Source organism: Bos grunniens, chromosome 3 (assembly GCF_055505025.1).
Source record: "Bos grunniens cultivar Pamir isolate PY7600 chromosome 3, Bosgru_T2T1.0, whole genome shotgun sequence".
Taxonomy (NCBI): domain Eukaryota; kingdom Metazoa; phylum Chordata; class Mammalia; order Artiodactyla; family Bovidae; genus Bos; species Bos grunniens.
Genome location: NC_141167.1, coordinates 15,717,260 through 15,737,387, shown reverse-complemented (window position 1 = coordinate 15,737,387; position 20,128 = coordinate 15,717,260). Strand labels below are relative to the sequence as shown.

General features: G+C 42.0%; 2 pseudogenes across 1 annotated transcript; one reads left to right on the top strand and one right to left on the bottom strand.

Annotated features, from left to right (window-relative positions):
- Positions 1-14,567, bottom strand: LOC147375086 (zinc finger protein 69 homolog B-like; annotated as a pseudogene).
- Positions 14,568-14,652: 85 nt separating this feature from the next.
- LOC147375085 (large ribosomal subunit protein eL43 pseudogene) lies at positions 14,653-19,830 on the top strand (annotated as a pseudogene). The gene has a single exon (XR_015156565.1). The product of XR_015156565.1 is annotated as a large ribosomal subunit protein eL43 pseudogene (transcript).
- The last annotated feature ends 298 nt before the right edge of the window (positions 19,831-20,128 follow it).

The following is a 20,128-nucleotide window of genomic DNA, read 5'->3' as shown; positions in this document are numbered from 1 at the left end:
TTAACACAGCAAAATTAGTAATTGTAACATTGGGTCAAACCATTAAAAAAATGATTCGTTCTTGAAATCTGAAAGTCAGAAAATCCAAATTTAGAGGCTTTTGCTCTAATTGGGGGATTCTTTGATGTTGAACATATTTCACACACCATTGCTGAAGGTATTTCTTAAGTGTGTTTTGCAGTGTCAAATAAGTGGTGAACTACAGCTGAAGGCTTTTCCACATTCATTACAATCATAGGGTTTTTCTCCAGTATGAATTCTCTTATGTTTAGCAAAGGATGAATCATGCCTAAAGCCTTTCCCGCAATGACTGCATTCATAAGGTTTCACTCCAGTATGGACTCTCTGATGGATAGAAAGATGTATTCTCTGGCTAAAAGCTTTTCCACATTCCTTACATTTATATGGTCTTTCCCCAATATGACTTCTCTGGTGTTGAGTTAGGTATATGCTGTGGCTGACAGTTTTACTGCATACACTACAAATAGAGGGTTTCACAGCAGTATGAATAATCTCATGTTGCCTGAGGTGTCTAATATGGAAAAATGCTTTTCCACAGTCTTTGCATGTAAAAGGTTTCTCTCTGACATGAGTTCTCAGATGCTGGATCAGTCCAATGCTTTGGCTAAATGCTTTCTCACATACACCACATTCATAGGGTTTCTCCCCAGTATGAATTCTGACATGTTGAGTAAGAGATGATGGATGTCTGAAGGTTTTCCCACATTCCTTACACTCATAGGGTTTCTCCCCAATATGGATTCTCTGATGTGGAATAAGGGATGAGCTTTGGCTAAAGGCTTTTCCATATTCTTTACATCTGAAAGGTTTCTCTCCGGTGTGAATTCTCATGTGTTCTGTAAGGTGAATGAACTGTTTGAAGATTTTTTCACATATACTACATTCAAAGATTTTCATTCTTGTATAATTCCTTGAATGATTAATCAAATCTAAATTGTATCTACTTTTCTTGCCAGATATGTCATATCTATGGTGTCTTTTTTCTGGAGGGCCTACTGGTCCTATAACTTTTGAGCTTATATTAATATTTTTCTCAAATTTGTTAGATTCTTGGCCTCTCTCCTGAGTGAGCCTTTTCTTGTGGATCAAGGGGATTTGTCTCTCACCCATTCCTTCGTTCTCCTGGTAGTTTTCTAACTTGTGACATTTGGAGATTCTTCCCAATGTGGAAATCAAGGTGCTTCCTCTCAGGAACCTTTCCATCATCAGGGCATGGTGTAATTCTCCCCATGAAATGTCATTCTTTAAAGTTGTCTCTTTGGTTTCTGTTTCATCCTCCAAGTCTGAAAGAAATCCAAAAATATAAATGACCCATATTCACTGCACTTCAAAAATAAATGGCCACAGTGCAAAGAGGAGGGAAAAATAATATATACTAGGTACAGGAGGGCTGAATAGTCTTCAAATAGGATCCTGCCACCTAGAGAGCTAATATGAAAATAACAAAGTGGTCAAAACAAGGAAGCTGTTAAAAGAATACGAGATAGGACTTCCCTGATGATCGAGTGGTTAAGAATCTGCCTTGCAGTGCAGGGCATATGGGTTTGATACCTGGTCGGAGAACTAAGATCCCACATACCACCAGGCAACTGAGCCCACAATTGGAGATCGCATGCTACAACTAAAGAGTCCATGTATCAGAACAAAAGATCCCTCATGATGCAACAAAGATCCTGCATGCGGCAACTAAGAACTAACACAGCCAAGTAAATAAATGGAGCTCTGAGGAGTTATACAAAATGAAAGACTTTTTAAAAATGTATGTGAAAGTGACTTTGAAAACTGAGAGGAGTTCATCCATGAGAACTACAAGAGGAAATGGACTAAGAAGAAAACATCACTATAAGGGCAAATATCAAGAGATAAGACAGGAAGATAAGAATTTTAACACAATATCTCAACCTCCTATTTCTATGACAAAATTTCATTTACTTAAAAAATTTAAGTACCTCATACATTTTGCATGCTCAAATAAAACATTAAATAATATAGAAATGCATTCACTAAAAAAGGGTAGCCTCTGTCAATTTCATCTTCATTTCCTTTATTCTCTTAGGATTATGGAATGAATCTGTTCAGACATTTCTCAATAATATATACATGTAAATATGTGCGTTTGTGTATATATGGTCATAAATATAATTCTGCATGTTTTTTTAACTCAACTATGTCTTATGCCCCCCCCCATGTCTGTACATTTAGATTTATAATATTCTTTATAACAACTGCATTCCACTTAGTGAAGTAGTGAAAGTCGCTCAGTCATGTCCGACTCTTTGCGACCCCATGGACTATACAGTCCATGGAATTCTCCAGACCTGAATATCAGAATGGGTAGCCTTTCCCTTCTCCAGGGGATCGTCCCAACCCAGGGATCGAACCGAGGTCTCCGGCATTGCAGACAGATTCTTACCAACTGAGCTATGAGGGAAGCCCACATTCCACTTATAGACATATTTCTTTGACTTTTCTCTACTGAAAAATATTTAGGTAGTCTCCATTTTTTCCCTTTATTTTTTATATATAAATTTGTGTATGCTTCTGTCAGTGTTTCATAGGATTTACTAAAAAGAAATTATTAGGTTATGGGTATATGTGCTATTGGTGAATATGGGTGCCTTTCACTGGATTTTTATCTATCTTCATAATTATTGTCTATATAAGAGGTGAAAAATGGTTTCTTAATTTGTGACAAAATATTATCTATACTGTAAAATCTTAAAAGATAGAGAATGTATATATATAGGGTAAATATATCCATAGTACACATGACACAGCATTTTCAGATGTGATTTTTATAAATCAGATGAGGGAGTTTCCTGGATTTTTACTCTCTACTTCTATCCAACTATTCTGGACTCTATCATCCTAAAGCATCAATAGTTTCTGTTCACAGCAAACTTATTCTCCAGGATGTCCAAGCTCATTTTAGTCAAAGCACAAACAAAGTACTTGGTAATAGTAGGATAAATTTTGGACTGGACTCAAAAAGCAAGTAGAGATATTTGGATTACTTATTATAGGGGATAAGGAGTCACTTAACTTCTTTTTAGGGTAAAAAAAAGATAAATGAGATGTTTTGAGTGGTCCAATCTAGCAGTAACATTCAAAATGATTCTGAAAAAGAAAATAAGATATCCACAAATGCAGCTGGAAATTCTAGTAATTGGCATGGAATAATGGGAACCTGGCTTAAGAGTACATCAACAGAGATGAAGAGTAGAAGTGGACTGAGTAGGTAAAACCAGAGAAGAAAACATGGAGGATGGGGGGGGAAACAAAGTAGAAAGCATGATACATCCTTGCTGATACAATGATTTCTAGTCTTAGAGGCTGAAAGGACAGGAGGAGTCAGGATGAGAACTTAGTTTGGGAGAGATAATTGCTTCCAATTTTGGATGTACTGCGCTTGAAGTAACAACAGTGTGTCTATATAGAGATGTTCCAAACACCAGGGAGATGAGGGAATAGAGTTCATATGAACATGTATGACACAAATGAAGATATGGAGAATACAGATATCAAAGGGATAGTTGAGAACATCACAATGCATCTGTGGGAGTTTGTGCAGAAACAGGACAGCAGTGTAAAAGAGAGAGGCTCCTCAGGGATTGTGGCAGAGACTGTTAGCTGTTCATTGAAACATCTCCTTATTTTTGGACACACAACTATACTATACTTCCCAATCTTCCCTGAATTTGAGTGAAGTAACAGGTCTCTCCCATTAAGTGAATAAGAGTGAAAAGTGATGTAAGCCATTCCAGTTTGGCCCATAAAAACCACCTAAATGAACTCCTCTGTGCTTTTCCTCTGTGTTGCGCTGTGCTGTGCTTAGTCGCTCAGTCGTGTCTGACTCTTTGCAACCCCATGGACTGTAGCCCGCCAGACTCCTCTGTCCATGGGGATTCTCTAGGCAAGAATACTGGAGTGGGTTGCCATGCCCTCCGTGTGCTTTTCCTCCACTGCTGGCCAAACTTAAATGATGAGGAGGCCCTCAAGAATGACAGAACTACCATGTGGAAGGAATCTCTGTCCCTGAATGCAAAGTGGTAAAAAACTGTCCACTGAACTAACCAACTTCCCCGGATGAATATATGAGCAAGAAAGCCCTATTCAGTTTGAGCCAAACTTGAGCGTCTATATGCTATAGTAGGTTAGCCTAACCTAGCAAAGGCATAAGTGATACACCTGCATTAAGAAGGAGATTGATGAGAAGCACTGAAGAAGCAATAAGAGAGACAGAAGAGACAAATATTATTAAACTAGCTGATGGAAGAAAACAATACCATGAAGGTGGTGAGGTCTACATAACCTAATGCTTCCCTGTAGGAAAGCACCATAAGAATTCAAACCGTGGAGGCAGCATGATTAGAATTCAAACACGGATTCCACCTAATAGTGGCTAAACAATCATGGACAGATTTCTTAACCTAAGCACCTTCTTTATCTCATTTGTAATATGGGGTTAAAGTAGGTACAGGACTCATAGAAACCAGCTTGGAAAACAGTGTCATTTTTACTATTCTTAGAAGTCAAAGACTATTAAAACCCACTGGATTTGCTAAGAAGGAATTCTGTGGTGATTTCTCAAGGAGTCATGTATTATCTGAAATAAAATTTAAATTACCCAAGTTAAAAAGAGAATCAAAATTGAAGGGATAGTCATAGAAAATAGGAAAAAAATTTAAATGGAATCATCAGAAAAAGTCATGATAAAATGACTTAAGAATCTGGTGTAGGGTGCTGATATTTTTTGAGTGTTTGTCTTTTGTTGTGTTTCTTTTGTTTGGTTGGTTGGTTGATTTTTTTGGCTGCACTTCAGCATGAGGGATCCTAGTTCCCTGACAAGGATTGAACCCATGCTCCTTGCAGTGCAAACACAAAGTCTTCACAGATTCTTAACCACTGGATTACCAGGGAAGTACCAAGAGCACTGTTTTAAATGAGGAGAGATCCATGGATATCTGAATGTACAGGAGAAAGAAACTATGATCAGGGCAAGGTTTAGAATGCTGGAGAAAGCAAGAAAACCACAAAAGTCAGGTCAGAAGAAATGGTAAAGGCAGTTAACCCTGAAGAGAAAGCCATCTCTTTTCCTCTGACTCCAGAGAAACTAATGAGAAGAGGCAAGTGTAGGAAAGGAGGGACAGAGTGGTAATCGAGTTTTTTGTGGGTCTCACGCAGGTGACTGCAGCCTTCCCCACGGCCTGGAGAAGCCTTTAAGCTGAACTCTCTGGCAAACGTAAGGGCTCCACCTGCCTTGCTCTTTCCTGGACTTGGACCTCCTGAAACCTCTCTCTTCATCAGCCATGGCTCTTCTCCTTTCTCTAACTGGGAAACCACACCAGGTTTGGAAAGCTGGTATCCTGCTTACAAGACGAAAAAACTGCATGTGCTGAGGTCAGAGAGGTATCCCAAGAATTTAGAGACAGTCATTTGTTAGTCAGGCCTTCTGCAGAGTAGAGTAGAAAGACCAGGGCAGAAAAGACCACAGCAGTTCTGACTTGCTGTTCAAACGAACTAGAAATTTCTAACACAGAACCCAAAGCCGAAGCAGAGCAGTTCAGTTAGAAATAAAGATTCTTTATTTATTCTTTATTTATTCCAATAGGCAGATTCTTCTTACAAAGGGAATCCACCCTTACCCACTGAGACCAGATTTCCATAGTTCTCCAGCATCACCTCCCGGTACAGATTCTGGTGAGCAGGGGCCAGATGCCCCCACTCCTCCTGGGTCAAGTCCACAATTATGTCCTTGAAGGTCAATGGTTCCTAGAACATCAAATATATTTCTTTTTAGCCTGAATCAGGAAGTTGTTTTCACTTTCTCTATATGCTAAGAGATTGTAGCCAAGTTTTCTTGGACCCTGGACCCTCTTCTTTTTTTTTTTTTAGCAAATCTATCACAGAGGTGGAAAAACAGCCCTCAGCAGAGATTCTCCTCAGGTCTGCTGCTGCTGCTAATTAATCGTTTCAGTTGTGTCCGACTCTGTGCGACCCCATAGACGGCAGCCAACCATGCTTCCCCGTCCCTGGGATTCTCCAGGTAAGAACACTGGAGTGGGTTGCCATTTCTTTCTCCAATGCATGAAAGTGAAAAGTGAAAGTCAAGTCGCTCAGTTGTGTCTGACTCTTCGCGACCCCATGGACTGCAGCCTACCAGGCTCCTCCGCCCATGGGATTTTCCAGGCAAGAGTACTGGAGTGGGGTGCCATTGCCTTCTCCACCTCAGGTCAGATAGGTCTATATCAATCTGTATGAGAAAGCCTGCCACACATGGGAACCCATCTTGCCGGGGGACGTCCAACTTTAAGGAACACAACATGTTGCACTTTTCTTCCTTTGCGTGCCATTTCTCAAGGATTCTCTGTTCCTTTTCAGTTCCTATTCCAGGAACGAGTAGAGCTGCATGCAGTTCTCAGGACTGAGATCATGGGAAAGGGTACCTGCTTGGATTCCTTCCAGTAACTCCCTTCAGTGACTGTTTTCAGCGTTAGCAACCTTGTATATATTAGACTATCCATTTTGTTACAACTGATGAAATTTCACTCTTTGTAATAGCTGAGTAATCATTTTACTAAAAATATATATATAAGCGTGCATTTCTGCTAATAAAATACCCTTGCTCCACTAGAGACCTGGGTCCCCTGCATCCTTCTTTCTGTCTTCATTCTCATCAGAGCGTGGAAACCTACCAAGCTCACTTTCTTGCCTGGGCTTTCAAGACCTCCTTGAGAGGACGCCCTGTGCCTTCATGAGCGATACAAGTCCTGTGTATGGGCTTCATTGGTTTTCCATGTAACCTGAGAGATCCTGAGAGATACTGCTCTCTCTCTCTCTTCTTTCTTTTCCTCAACTCTGGTCCACCAGGTCCCGGTCTATAAAGGCCAATACCATCTCTGTTGTGTGAAAGGCTAGAAGGAGATCTCCTTGTCATTCAGCCTTCATCAGCTCCTATGGACAGTCTTTTGAAAACCATTTGGCTGATTCTCTGATGGAGGTTACAAAACAATGCAGGGAGCGTGTAAGTTGTCTCTTCCAACTCACAGTTTGGCTGAAGGCAAAATACTCATGAACTGTATTAAAGAGGGTTGTAGAACAGTATATAGTAATTTAAGGGCAATAAAAATCAGGAATATTTGAGAAAGAGGAGAGTCCAAAAGGAGGCTAAGGCCACAAGACAAGACAGGGACCCTGGTTGGGCTGAAAGAACTGGTTATAAATCAGAACATTTCTACATGAGTAAGACCCTTAGCTAGGGATTTCTGTTAGTAGGAAAAGTATGTGAGAATAGCACATTTTTGGAGGGAGCATGAATTGTGCCTTGTAAGGAAGATCCCTTGACCAAAGCGGACACTGTATTGGGAAGTACAAGGGCCTGCTGTGAACAACCTACACAAATAACCATTTGAGTTTGTTTTTTTTTTAATATTACCAAATGGGAAGAGAACTCAGAAGCCAGAAGGCTGAAATAATAACAAATTCCTTAAGTATACAGACTATTTTAATGCTTTTAATGGATTGTAAATAATTCTGGAATGTATTTCAGCCCTATGAGGCCAACACTAGCATCCACATTTAACCAATGAGAAAACTGAATTTGAGCAAAGTTAAAGACTTGCTGTTAGTCACTCAGTTGTGTCTGATTCTTTGTGACCCCATGAATTGTAGCCCACCAGGCTCCTCTGTCTGTGGAATTCTCCAGGCAAGAATACTGGAGTGGGTGGCCATTTCCTTCTCTAGGGGATCTTCCCAACCTAGTGATTGAACCCGTGTCTCCTATATTGGCAGGCGGATTCTCCTACATTGGTCTGAACCATCAGGAAAGCCCCAAAGACGTGAGACTAAACCCTATACCATGTGATTTTGGAAGCTAAGATCTCTTCACTTTAAAACTCTCCTGTTCTCTAATATCTCCTTCTACGTTGGTTTTCTAATTCTCTAACTCTCGAGTTTCCCTGTGCTTCTGGGGTTTGGTTGTACAGAACTTTGCCTGCTGCCAGTACCACCGGCTTTCTAATGAGCTAATGTATGACTCTTGGAAGCTTTCCTTCCTATTCTGCTCAGCCTATTTCGTTTCTGCCCTTTGTGACCTGTCAGCAGCTTCTCTACTCACTTCTCTATTCATCTACAATTCTGCTCCCGGACATGACCAAAGATCCTCTCTCAAAGGTCTTTAAGGAAGTGCATGCATTTCCAAGAATATCAGAACCTCACTCTGTTCATTTTAAAATGTTGCTTAAAATGTTTTACAGTGCTTGTCTTTCCCCTGGATGACATCTTGTGAATTTTAAGAGCAAGAATTACAGGGAGCTCCTTGGTAGCCTAGTGGTTAGGATTCCGGGCTTTCACTGCTGTGGCCCTGGGTTCAATCCCTGGTCAGGGAACTCAGATCTTGCAATCTGTGTGGCATGGCCAAAAAAAGAATTACTTTATGTACTTTTTCCACATACACACACACACACAAACATGATTTTTTAATTTGTTGGATAAATGGCTAGAGGTTTGCTAGAAACAAGAGAGTTCTTTAGGAGGGTTACTACTGGTGGGGAAATTACCTGTAAAATAAATCCATGCAGGCTGATTTCAAACAGGCTAAGAAAATCCAATCCAAGAAGTCAAGCTAAAGAAAATCAAAGTCCAGGGCTCTTAAAATCTAAGAGACAATTTCATGAAAGTGACAGGAAACTCCGACCCACCTAGGATTCTGCTGTCAGGGACCTAGAGGTCACTTCATCCTCAAAACTTTATCCCTGGGTCTCATCAGCATCCTGAGATAGCCAAGATGGAAAAAGGAAAAGAGCTATGAAGTTTGCACCTCTGCAAATCCCCCTAAATAGAAAAACTTCCTGCAGACCTGCTGAACACAGCCCCTCTCTCAATACATTCACAAAGAGGGACATTCAGAGCCACTCAAGAGCAGACTGGAGCCTCCTAATGGGAGGATCTGCAGTGCATTGATTACAGGGTTAATGTTTCCCAATGACCAGTGCTGGTCCAAAAGCACAGACCTACCTCAAAAATCCTCAGACGTTCCCCACTACAAGAAAGAAAAATCCAAACACTTTATCATATCATAGACTTCAAGATCCTCCACAAACAGTCCAAAGCTATTTCTCCAAGTATTTCTTGCCCCTAAACACTGGACACACCTACCACATAATCCACTCTTTGAACATACCTAGATATTAATAGCACCCAGCTCAGAACTTTCCCCCAAGGCCTACTCAGTGAAAAACCGAGGTATCCTTCTGGATCAGTTCAAGTGAAGTTTTATCAGATCCCCTTAATGCGAAAAAAACGTCCTCTCCCCTGTATTCCCCCAAAGCTTGGTTTTTCTCTCTAATCTGGTATCTCAGGCTGCCTCCTATTATATTTATTTTCATAATTATATCCTTCAATTGAGTATTAGTATGAGTATATGTGTAGAAACTTTATCTGGTTCACTTTTTCCCATCTGCTAGTTAAGTATAACACCCTGCCAGGCTACTAGAACTCAAGAAATACTAGCTGAATTTGACATGTTAAAAATATGGGGCTTCCGTGGTGGCTCAGTGGTAAAGAATCCGCCTGCCAATGCAAGGGACATGAGTTTGATCCCTGGTCTGGGAAAATTCCACATGCCACGGAGCAGCTAAGCCAATATGCCACAACTACTGAGCCCGTGCTCTGCAGCCTGCTAGCTGAAACTGCTGAAGCGCCTAGAACTTGTGTTCTGCAACAAGAGAAGTCACTACAGTGAGAAGCCTGCACACCCCATCTAGAGAGTAGGTAGCCCCCCTCACCGCACCTGGAGAACACCTGTGTGTAGCAACAAAGACCCAGCACAGCCATAAATAAATAAATAAATATTTTAAAAAATATATATGAACTAGTGAATCCCCTGGTAGTTCAGTGGTCAGGACTCTGCACTCTCACTGCTGAGGTTAGAGGGTTAAATCCCTGGTCAGGTTAATTAAGATCCCACAAGATGCAAACAAATGAAAAAAGCAAAACAAAACAACTTGTAATTAAAGCACATGAGATAGTAGGGCTAACAGCGACCTCCAAGAGGGCTCACGCCAAGGGGCACTTTCCAGGATTGCTGCTGCCAGTACCCCCATCCCCCTGGAGACCCACTTCTGACCCATGTCTCTACAGGAGACCCTCCAACACTAGCAGTGCTCCCTTGAAAGATGAGGATCTTAAGCATCACACCTTAGAATGGAGATTTCATCCATTAGGAAAGACACCTCCAAAAACTCTCTGTATTATATCCCTAGAAAGGCTCCTAACAGGTATTGCTAACCAATCCTCGTGCTGCTACACTCCAGGGAATAGACTCCTGGAGTCACGTGACATGCCTGAAAAAAGACACTAACTAGAAATGCACATCCTCTGGTGACCTAAAAGTAAGTATTTCCTAAAACTGAAGCAGACAATATCACGAGAGATAGGTGAGACAGCTTTCCCAACATATCCAGACCAGGACTGTTGGAAGTTCATCACTAAAGCTGTAATGATGACACAATGCTTCAGATAATCTCCAGTGTCTATGATCTTGATAACATAAGTACTTGAGATAAAAAAAATGCCTGAGAGTTCTCCCTCCCACCCCTTCGTTTTACTCAAATTGACCTTAATAGGTTTCCAACGTGTACACTTTCCCTCTGATGTAAGACACTATTCCCAGAAAGAACTTTCTTGACATTGAGGGACAAAAGGGCTGATGAAACTAGAAAACCTGACTCTTGACTAACCAAGTTTCCAGAGGAAGATCTTGGTCAAAAGGAGGAAATGTAGAAATTTACAGAAACCTCAGTTTAAAAAAGGCTTCCCTAGTGGTTCAGCTGGTAAAGAATTTGCCTGTAATGCGGGAGACCTGGGTTCGATCCCTGGGTTGGGAAGATCCCCTGGAGAAGGGAAAGGCTACCCACTCCAGTATTCTGGCCTAGAGAATTCCATGGACTGTATAGTCCACCGGATTACAAAGAGTGGGACACGACTGAGTGACTTTCACTCACTCGATTAAATAAAACTGGGATACCAGAAGAGGGAGCTCTCATACTTTGCAATGATAGCAGAGTCCAACAGGAAGAAGAGACTCCTCTTCTTTCATGGCAAGCATTCAGCCAGCAAAAAGCTATGGACTATTTTTAACTATAGCTCTTCCAACTTCCTTTTTCTCTATAAAAGTATTCTCCTATCCTTATCAGTGGGGACTTGTACATGGTTCACAGTAGTTGCAGACCACAAACTGCAATTCTCTGCTGATTCTGAATAAACCCATCTTGGTTGGAGAAATTTTTTTTAAAGCACATGAATTATTGTCCTTGTATTTTTCCCTTAACTTTTTATCATGAATACTGAACACCCATATATCTTCCACCCGCATTCAATAATCACTGCTGCTGCTGCTAAGTCACTTCAGTCGTGTCCAACTCTATGTGACCCCATAGGCGGCAGCCCACCAGGCTCCCCCATCCCTGGGATTCTCCAGGCAAGAACACTGGAGTGGGTTGCCATTTCCTTCTCCAGTGCATGAAAGTGAACAGTGAAAGTGAAGTCCCTCAGTCGTGTCTGACTCTTCACAACCCCATGGACTGCAGCCTACCAGGCTCCTCTATCCATGGGATTTTCCAGGCAAGAGTACTGGAGTGGGGTGCCATTGCCTTCTCTGCAATAATCACTAATGTTTGCCATATTTACTTCATTTATCTATATTTTTTTCTGAGCCATTTCAGAGTTGCAGATATCATAGGACTTCCTTGGAGGTCCAGTGATTAGGACTCCACACTTCTCCACTGCAAGGGGCGTGGATTCAATCCCTGGGGAGGGAACTAAGATTCCACATGCTGTCATGATACCTCCTCCCTGAATACTTCAAAGACTCTTCTCCTGCATAACCATAATACCATTTATCTCAGTTTAGAGAGTTAATAATATCCATCCAAATATTCAGTAAATATTCAGATTTCCTCAACTGTTCCCAAACTATCTTTTATCCTGGATTTTTTTCCAAACCAGGAGCCAACCAAGGTTCACACACTCAAAGTGGCTGTTATTCAAAGCCTCTCTTACTTTTTTCACGACAGTGGCTTTTAAAACACTGGCATCGTCTTACTGTATCCTCATGGTTAGGTTTATCTTACTTCTCCATCCCCTATATTTTCTTTAAATCAGAAGTTCAGCCTTTAATTTGGATCAAGTTAGTTATGACCAACCTAGATAGCATATCCAAAAGCAGAGACATTACTTTGCCAACAAAGGTCCGTCTAGTCAAGGCTATGGTTTTTCCTGTGGTCATGTGTGGATGTGAGAGTTGGACTGTGAAGAAAGCTGAGTGCCGAAGAATTGATGCTTTTGAACTGTGGTGTTGGAGAAGACTCTTGAGAGTTCCTTGGACTGCAAGAAGATCCAACCAGTCCATTCTGAAGGAGATCAGTCCTGGGTGTTCTTTGGAAGGACTGATGCTAAAGCTGAAACTCCAGTACTTTGGCCACCTCAAGCGAAGAGTTGACTCACTGGAAAAGACTCTGATGCTGGGAGGGATCGGAGGCAGGAGGAGAAGGGGACGACAGAGGATGGGATGGCTGGATGGCATCACTGACTCAATGGACGTGAGTTTGAGTGAACTCCGGGAGTTGGTGATGGACAGGGAGGTCTGGCGTGCTGCAATTCGTGGGGTCGCAAAGAGTTGGACATGACTGAGCAACTGAACTGAAACATTTTAGGAAGGGATATATTATGGGTGATACCATGTGCTTTATATTACATGACCCAGAAGGCACAAAATGTCAGGTCATCCCATCACTGGAACACTTGGTTAAGATAGTGACCACCAGATATTGCCACTGGAAAAGTATGTTCTTTCCCTGACATTTAGCAAGTGATTTGTGGGGGGTTATAGCTCAGATGGTAAAGAATCTGTCTGCAATGCAGGAGACCCTGGTTCAATTCCTGGGTCAGGAAGGTCCTCTGGAGAAGGGATAGACTACCCACTCCAGTATTCTTGGGCTTCCCTTGTGGCTCAGCTGGTAAAGAATCTGCCTGCAATGCGGGAGACCTGGGATTTTCCCTGGGTTGGGAAGATTCCCTGGAGAAGGGAAAGGCTACCCACTCCACTATTCTGGCCTGGAGAATTCTATGGACTGTATAGTCCATGGGGTCACAAAGAGTCAGATACGACTGAGCGACTTTCACTTAATCTCATTTGTGGGGGTGAAACTTTGACACCTTGGGAATATCCTATTCCCCATCAATCTTCCAATTATTTCATTTATAGTAAAATATCCCACCATTCCTTTCAAATTCATTACTGGAAGGTGTTTTCTGAAAAGGATTTAAAAAGCAAGGTCAATGCATCCTTCATTCCCATAATAATATAATTTCAAAGTAAGAAAATCAGTGTCTTAATCACTTCCAATGTTGACAGATGAGTTTTCTCCCCTCTTCTTCCTCTATTTTAAGTATCATCATGAATGTGTGGAATTTTACTTATTTAAGGTGTTACAATCAATCTGGATACTTAAACTGTCCCCAGTTTGAACAGGGCTGTTGCATCCTTTAAACACAGGTCTATTAGTCTCTGAGCTCTTCCTTGCTATTTGAGCAAAAGATACTCCATCTCACCTGGTACTTTCCCTCCTGCCTTCTACTTCTGACCTACATACCCGGCACCTGGACAGGTCATTTGTTTGATTCACATTTCCTCACTGTAAAATATGGAAAATCAGGCAAGTTCTCCCAGCCTCATACACCCATGAGGAAGTTGAAAAGAAATAACATACACAGTCATAACACTGAAATACTGGTTTGGAGCTGAGTTAACCACTACTATTTAGGAAAACCTCAGGCCAGGAGCAATAAAGAACTCCAGAGACTTTTTACCCAACTGCCTCCCCAACAGATGCTTCTGCTCAGATGTCTACATTCCTTCCCACTCTGGAGGATGGTGCTCTTCCTCCCTCCCACCCAGCAGTCTAGTCTCACCTTCCTCTTTAAACATCTCAGTCACGTCCTCCCACAGGGGTGCCCCCACCACCGTCTTCTCTGGATGGTGCAGCTTCACCCAGGTGCTGGCCTCAGTGGGCAAGGTGATCAGGAGTCACTGTAGGATGATGACTTCAGCACTCCTTTCTGGGGAACTCTGGCTCCACCCACAGGGCAGAGTCCTGACCGGGCTTCTCCACTTTCTGATGAGGAAACTGCCAGAGTCTCTGACAGGAGGCTTTACAACTGCACAGGTGTCCTCCACTCTCAGGAACCCAGGGAACAAACAGCACCAAAATCCAGAGTCTGGACAGTTTTACTCTCTAGGCTCTCAAGGAACACCTCCCATCCTTGCCTCCATCTATCTCCTCAGCAGGCAGCTGGAGGCTCCAAGTATTTATTCCCAATCACCACAATGGGCAGAAAACATCAGTGTTAGTGAAAGGATCTAGGAAGTTCAATCACATGGTCAGAACTTATACCAATCAATGAAAATTTCTTTTACAACAGATACACAGAGATCATGGATAGACACAACCCACATGGTCCAAAACACTGCTGATGTCTAGAAGCATAAAGGAATTAATAAAATCCAATTATTTGTTTAGGCAGTCCTACCTTTAAAGTTATTTAACTTAGTTAACTTCTATGCAGAGTACATCATGAGAAACTCTGGGCTGGAAGAAGCACAAGCTGGAATCAAGATTGCCGGGAGAAATATCAATAACCTCAGATATGCAGATGACACCACCCTTATGGCAGAAAGTGAAGAGGAACTAAAAAGCTTCTTGAGGAAAAGAAAGAGTGAAAAAGTTGGCTTAAAGCTCAACATTCAGAAAATGAAGATCATGGCATCTGGTCCCATTACTTCATGGGAAATAGATGGGGAAACAGTGGAAACAGTGTCAGACTTTATTTTGGGGGGCTCCAAAATCACTGCAGATGGTGACTGCAGCCATGAAATTAAAAGATGCTTACTCCTTGGAAGGAAAGTTATGATCAACCTAGATAGTGTATTCAAAAGCAGAGACATTACTTTGCCAACAAAGGTCCGTCTAGTCAAGGCTATGGTTTTTCCAGTGGTCATGTATGGATGTGAGAGTTGGACTGTGAAGAAAGCTGAGCACCGAAGAATTGATGTTTTTGAACTGTGGTGTTGGAGAAGACTCTTGAGAGTCCTTGGACTGCAAGGAGATCCAACCAGTCCATTCTGAAGGAGATCAGCGCTGGGATTTCTTTGGAGGGAATGATGCTGAAGCTGAAGCTCCAGTACTTTGGCCACCTCATGCAAAGAGTTGACTCATTGGAAAAGACTCTGATGCTGGGAGGGATTGGGGGCAGGAGGAGAAGGGGATGACAGAGGATGAGATGGCTGGATGGCATCACTGACTCGATGGACATGGGTCTTAGTGAACTCCGGGAGTTGGTGATGGACAGGGAGGCCTGGCATGCTGCGATTCATGGGGTCACAAAGAGTCGGACAGGACTGAGTGACTGAACTGAACTGAACCTTTAAAGTAATTTGGAAATTATAAATTTGGAAAACTCAGCAGTGGCCACAGGACTGGAAAAGGTAAGTTTTCATTCTGATCCCAAAGAAAGGCAATGCCAAAGAATGTTCAAACTACCATACAATTGCACTCATTTCACAAGCTAGCAAAGTAATGCTCAAAATCCTTCAAACGAGGCATCAACAGTACGTGAACCAAGATATTCCAGATGTACAAGCTGGACTTAGAAAAGGCAGAGAAACCAGAGATCAAATTACCAACATCTGCTCTTGGGCTCAGACCTAGGTTGTGTTAAAATGGCGAAATGCACCAAGAAAGTTGGAATCATGGGCAAATACACCACCCGTTATGGTGCCTCCCTCAGGAAAACAGTGAAGAAAACTGAAATCAGCCAGCACGCCAAGAATACCTGCTCCTTCTGTGGCAAAACCAAGAAAGAGATGAGCTGTGGGCATTTGGTACTGTGGTTCCTGCATGAAAACATTGCTGGTGGTGCCTGGACCTTCACACTTCTCCTGTCACAGAAAAGTCTGCCATCAGAAGACTGAAGGAATTGAGGACCAGTAGAAGCACCACCATTTGATAACGTTGGTAGCCTATAGTAAATGAGTTGATTTATGTAACTAAATTACTTTGGCTTGTTAATTAAAAAAAAAAATTCCCCAACATCCACTGGATCACAGAAAAAGCAAAGGAATTCCAGAAAAACTTCTGCTTCATTGACTACACTAAAGCCTTTGACTGTGTAGAGCACAACAAACTGTGGAAAATTCTGAAAGAGATGGGAATACCAGAGCACTTTATCTTCCCCCTGAGAAACCTGTATGCAGGTCAAGAGGCAACAATTAGAACCGGACATGGAAAAACAGACTGGTTCAAAACTGGGAAAGGAGTACATTAAGGACTGTATATTGTCACCCTGCTTATTTAACTTATATATGCAAAGTACATCATGCGAAATGCCGGGCTGGATCAACCACAAGCTGAAATCAAGACTGCCAGGAGAAATATCAATAACTTCAGATATGCAGATTATACTACCTAATGGCAGAAAGTGAAGAGGAACTAAAGAGCTTCTTGATGAGGGTGAAAAAAGAGTGAAAAAGCTGGCTTAAAATTCAACATTCACAAAACTAAGATCATGGCATCTGGTCCCATCACTTCATGGCAAATAGATGGGGGGAAAGTGGAAACAGTGACAGACTTCATATTATTGGGCTTGAAAAGCACTGCAGATGGTGACTGCAGCCATGAAATTAAAAGATGCTTGCTCTTTGGAAGAAAAGCTATGACCAACCTGCTGCTGCTGCTGCTGCTAAGTCGCTTCAGTACTGTCCGACTCTGTGTGACCCCATAGACGGCAGCCCACCAGGCTCCTTTGTCCCTGGGATTCTCCAGGCAAGAACACTGGAGTAGGTTGCCATTTCCTTCTCCAAGGCATGAAAGTGAAAAGTGAAAATGAAGTCGCTAGACAGCATATTAAAAAGCTGAGACATCACTTTGCTGACAAAGGTCCATATAGTCAAAGCTATGGTTTTTCCAGTAGTCATGTACAGATGTGAGAGTTGGACCATAAAGAAGGCTGAGCAATGAAGAATTGATGCTTTTGGACTGTGGTGCTGGAGAAGACTGTTAAGAGTCCCTTGGAAATCAAATCAGTCAACTCTAAAGGAAATAAAACATGAATATTCATTGGAAGGACTGAAGCTGAAGCTCCAATAATTTGGCCATCCAATGTGAAGACTGGATACACTGGAAAAGACCCTGATGCTGGGAAAGATAGAAGGCAGGAGAAGGAGGCAACAGAGGATGTGATGTTTGAATGGCATCATCCACTCAACGGACACCAGTTTAAGCACACTCCAAGAGATAGTGAAGGACAGGGAAGCCTGGAGTGCTGCAGAGAGTCAGTCAGACAGGACTTAGCGACTGAACAACACTTTTAAAGTGGTCTGCGATTTGTAATCAAAAAGGATCTGGGTTTGAATACAGCTCCTTCACTTGTCGGCTGTGGCAAGCCACGTAATCCCACTGATCCCGTTTCCTCCTCTGTAAATGGAGATGATAAACCTTTCTCCAAAGATGGACCGGTCTGGCCCAGCCCTCGCAGCCTTTGTGTGAGCCTGACTCAGAGGCTGGGAGCACACCGCGAGCCACAGATGACATCGGGCTGGGCGGAGGCGGCTCTTACCAGTTTGTCCGCTTTCCAGACCCAAGGGAGCCATGGCTCACCCGTCTCACCTGCTCTGACCGCACTCCCTAGCCCTCCGGCGGCCGTGGACCGGTCACCGCGCAGGGACAAGATGCTCCCACGTAGCGCACCCGTGGCCGATGCGCCTGCGCGACAAGCAGCCTCGGCGCGCGGTTCCCAGCGTCCTCCGGGGCTGCGGGCGCCTGAGGGGATGCTCTCCGGGGTGCGCCCCGGGATGTGGTTCCATCACTCTGGTTTGTCTGCAGCCTGGGGCTAGAACCCAGCGTAAGGCAAGCCCGCTCCTGTGGAAGGAGACAGAGCCTGTCTTCTCGCCAGCCCGGACTACTGAATAGAACCAGCTCTCCTCTGCCGGGCATAGACTTGTGAATGTTTCCGCGGGAATATTTGAAACCCTTGACAAAGGAAAACATCTGTATCTCTTTTTTGTAGAAACAACATTGGTATAAAATGACCATACCACTTTCATTTAATATGTACATAGAAAAGACTGAAAGTGGAATGGAATCCAGTGTTTCATTAAAAGAGTCAGACACGACTTAGTGGCTGAACAACAACGATTAGTTTTTTGTTCTAGTATTCAAGAAGTCCTTACGTTAATTGCTTTCCTTATATTTCTGAAATACCACAAAATACAAAACAATTCTTACCTATAATTTCACCAAGTAGGGTAACCATTGCTAACTTTTGGTGCACAGACTCACCTACACACACACACATACACACACCATTTTTTTCATGTCTTTTATGTATTTTCTGCAGAAATGATTATACTCTAATGCTGTTTTATCTTCTACATCAATAGCTTACAAAAGCAACAATTTAGAAAACAGAATAAAGCAATGTCATTGCTAGCTGTTAAGAACTGAATGTCTGTCTCCCCAACCAGTCCCACAAATTCATATGTTGAAACTCTAACCCCCAGAGTAGCTATATTTGGAATAAGAAAGTACAGACCTTCCTAAGCTTATGATGGGATTGCATCTAGATAAACCCATAGTACATTGAAAAATACCGTAAGTCAAAAATGCATTTAATACACCTCACCTAGCTTAGCTTAGCCTACCTTAAATGTGCTTAAAACACTTACATTAGCCAGAGTTGGCCCAAATCATCTAGCACAGAGCCTATTTTGTAATAAAGTATTGAAATATTTCATGTAATTTACTGAATACTGTACTGAAAGTGAAAAGCAGAATGGTTGTGTAAGTACAGAATGGTTGTGAGTGTATTGGTTGTTTATCCTTGTGATTGTGACTGTCTGGGAGCTGAAGCTCACTGCCACTGCCCAGCATCACGAGAGACTATGCTAGCTCAGGAAAAAAATAAAAATTCAAATTATAGTTTCTACTGAATGCATATCACTTTCACACCACTGTAAAATTGAAAAATCATAAGTCAGGGAGGGACTCACTGTAATTAAGACTAAATGAGATCATAAGGGTGGGACCCTGATCCCATAGGATTAGTGTCCTTTTAAGAAGAGACAGCAGAGGGCTTAATCTCTCTCTGAAGGCAGGCACTGAGGAAAGCTAATACGAGGATTTAGCAAGAAGTCACTATGTACAGCCAGGAAGAGAGCCTTCACCAGAAAGTGATGCTGCCAGACCATGATCTGGGACTTCTAGCTTTCAGAATTATGAAGAAATAAATGTCTGTTGTTTAAGCCACCCAGTCCATGATATTTTGTTATAACAGCCCAAGCAGACTAACACACTAGCATGTAGTATTTAGAGTATGAAGCTTTGTTCCAAGTGCATTATATATTTTAACCAATGTGGTCCTCGTAACAACCTCCTGAGGTAAATGCTATTATTATTCCCAATTTGCAGAAAAGAAAACTGAGGTTTGGAGAAGTTAAGTAACTTTTCCTGCATCATACAGCTTGCAAGTGATAAATCCAAGCAGTCTGCTCTTCTACCTGCTACTCAACAAAACCGTGGCACAAAATATAATAAAACGTTAATGGTAAAGTCTAGGTAGTGGTACATGGATGCTCACTGTAAAGTCTTTCAACTTTCCTGTATGTTTGAATGTTTTCATAATAAAATATTGCTAAGAATAAATAAGAATTATGCAGGACCTTATCAATAAAGTCACAAAAATTACTGATTTAAATGGAAAGAATAGTGATGTACATCATGTTCATGGATTGGAATAGAACTTTCTAAATATGTCAGCTTCCTCCACTTTAATGCTCCCCAATAAAAATCTCAACTTTTCCTTTTAATAAGTTAAATGATTCTAAAGTTTACCAGGAACGGTAAGTATTCCAGAATGGCCAATAAAATTTTCCAACAATAATGATGTCAGACTTGATCTACCAATATAACTTATATAAATTGTTTTACCAATATAATACAAGGCTTGATAATCAAGATAAGATAAAACCAGCACCAAAATATACTCTTAAATT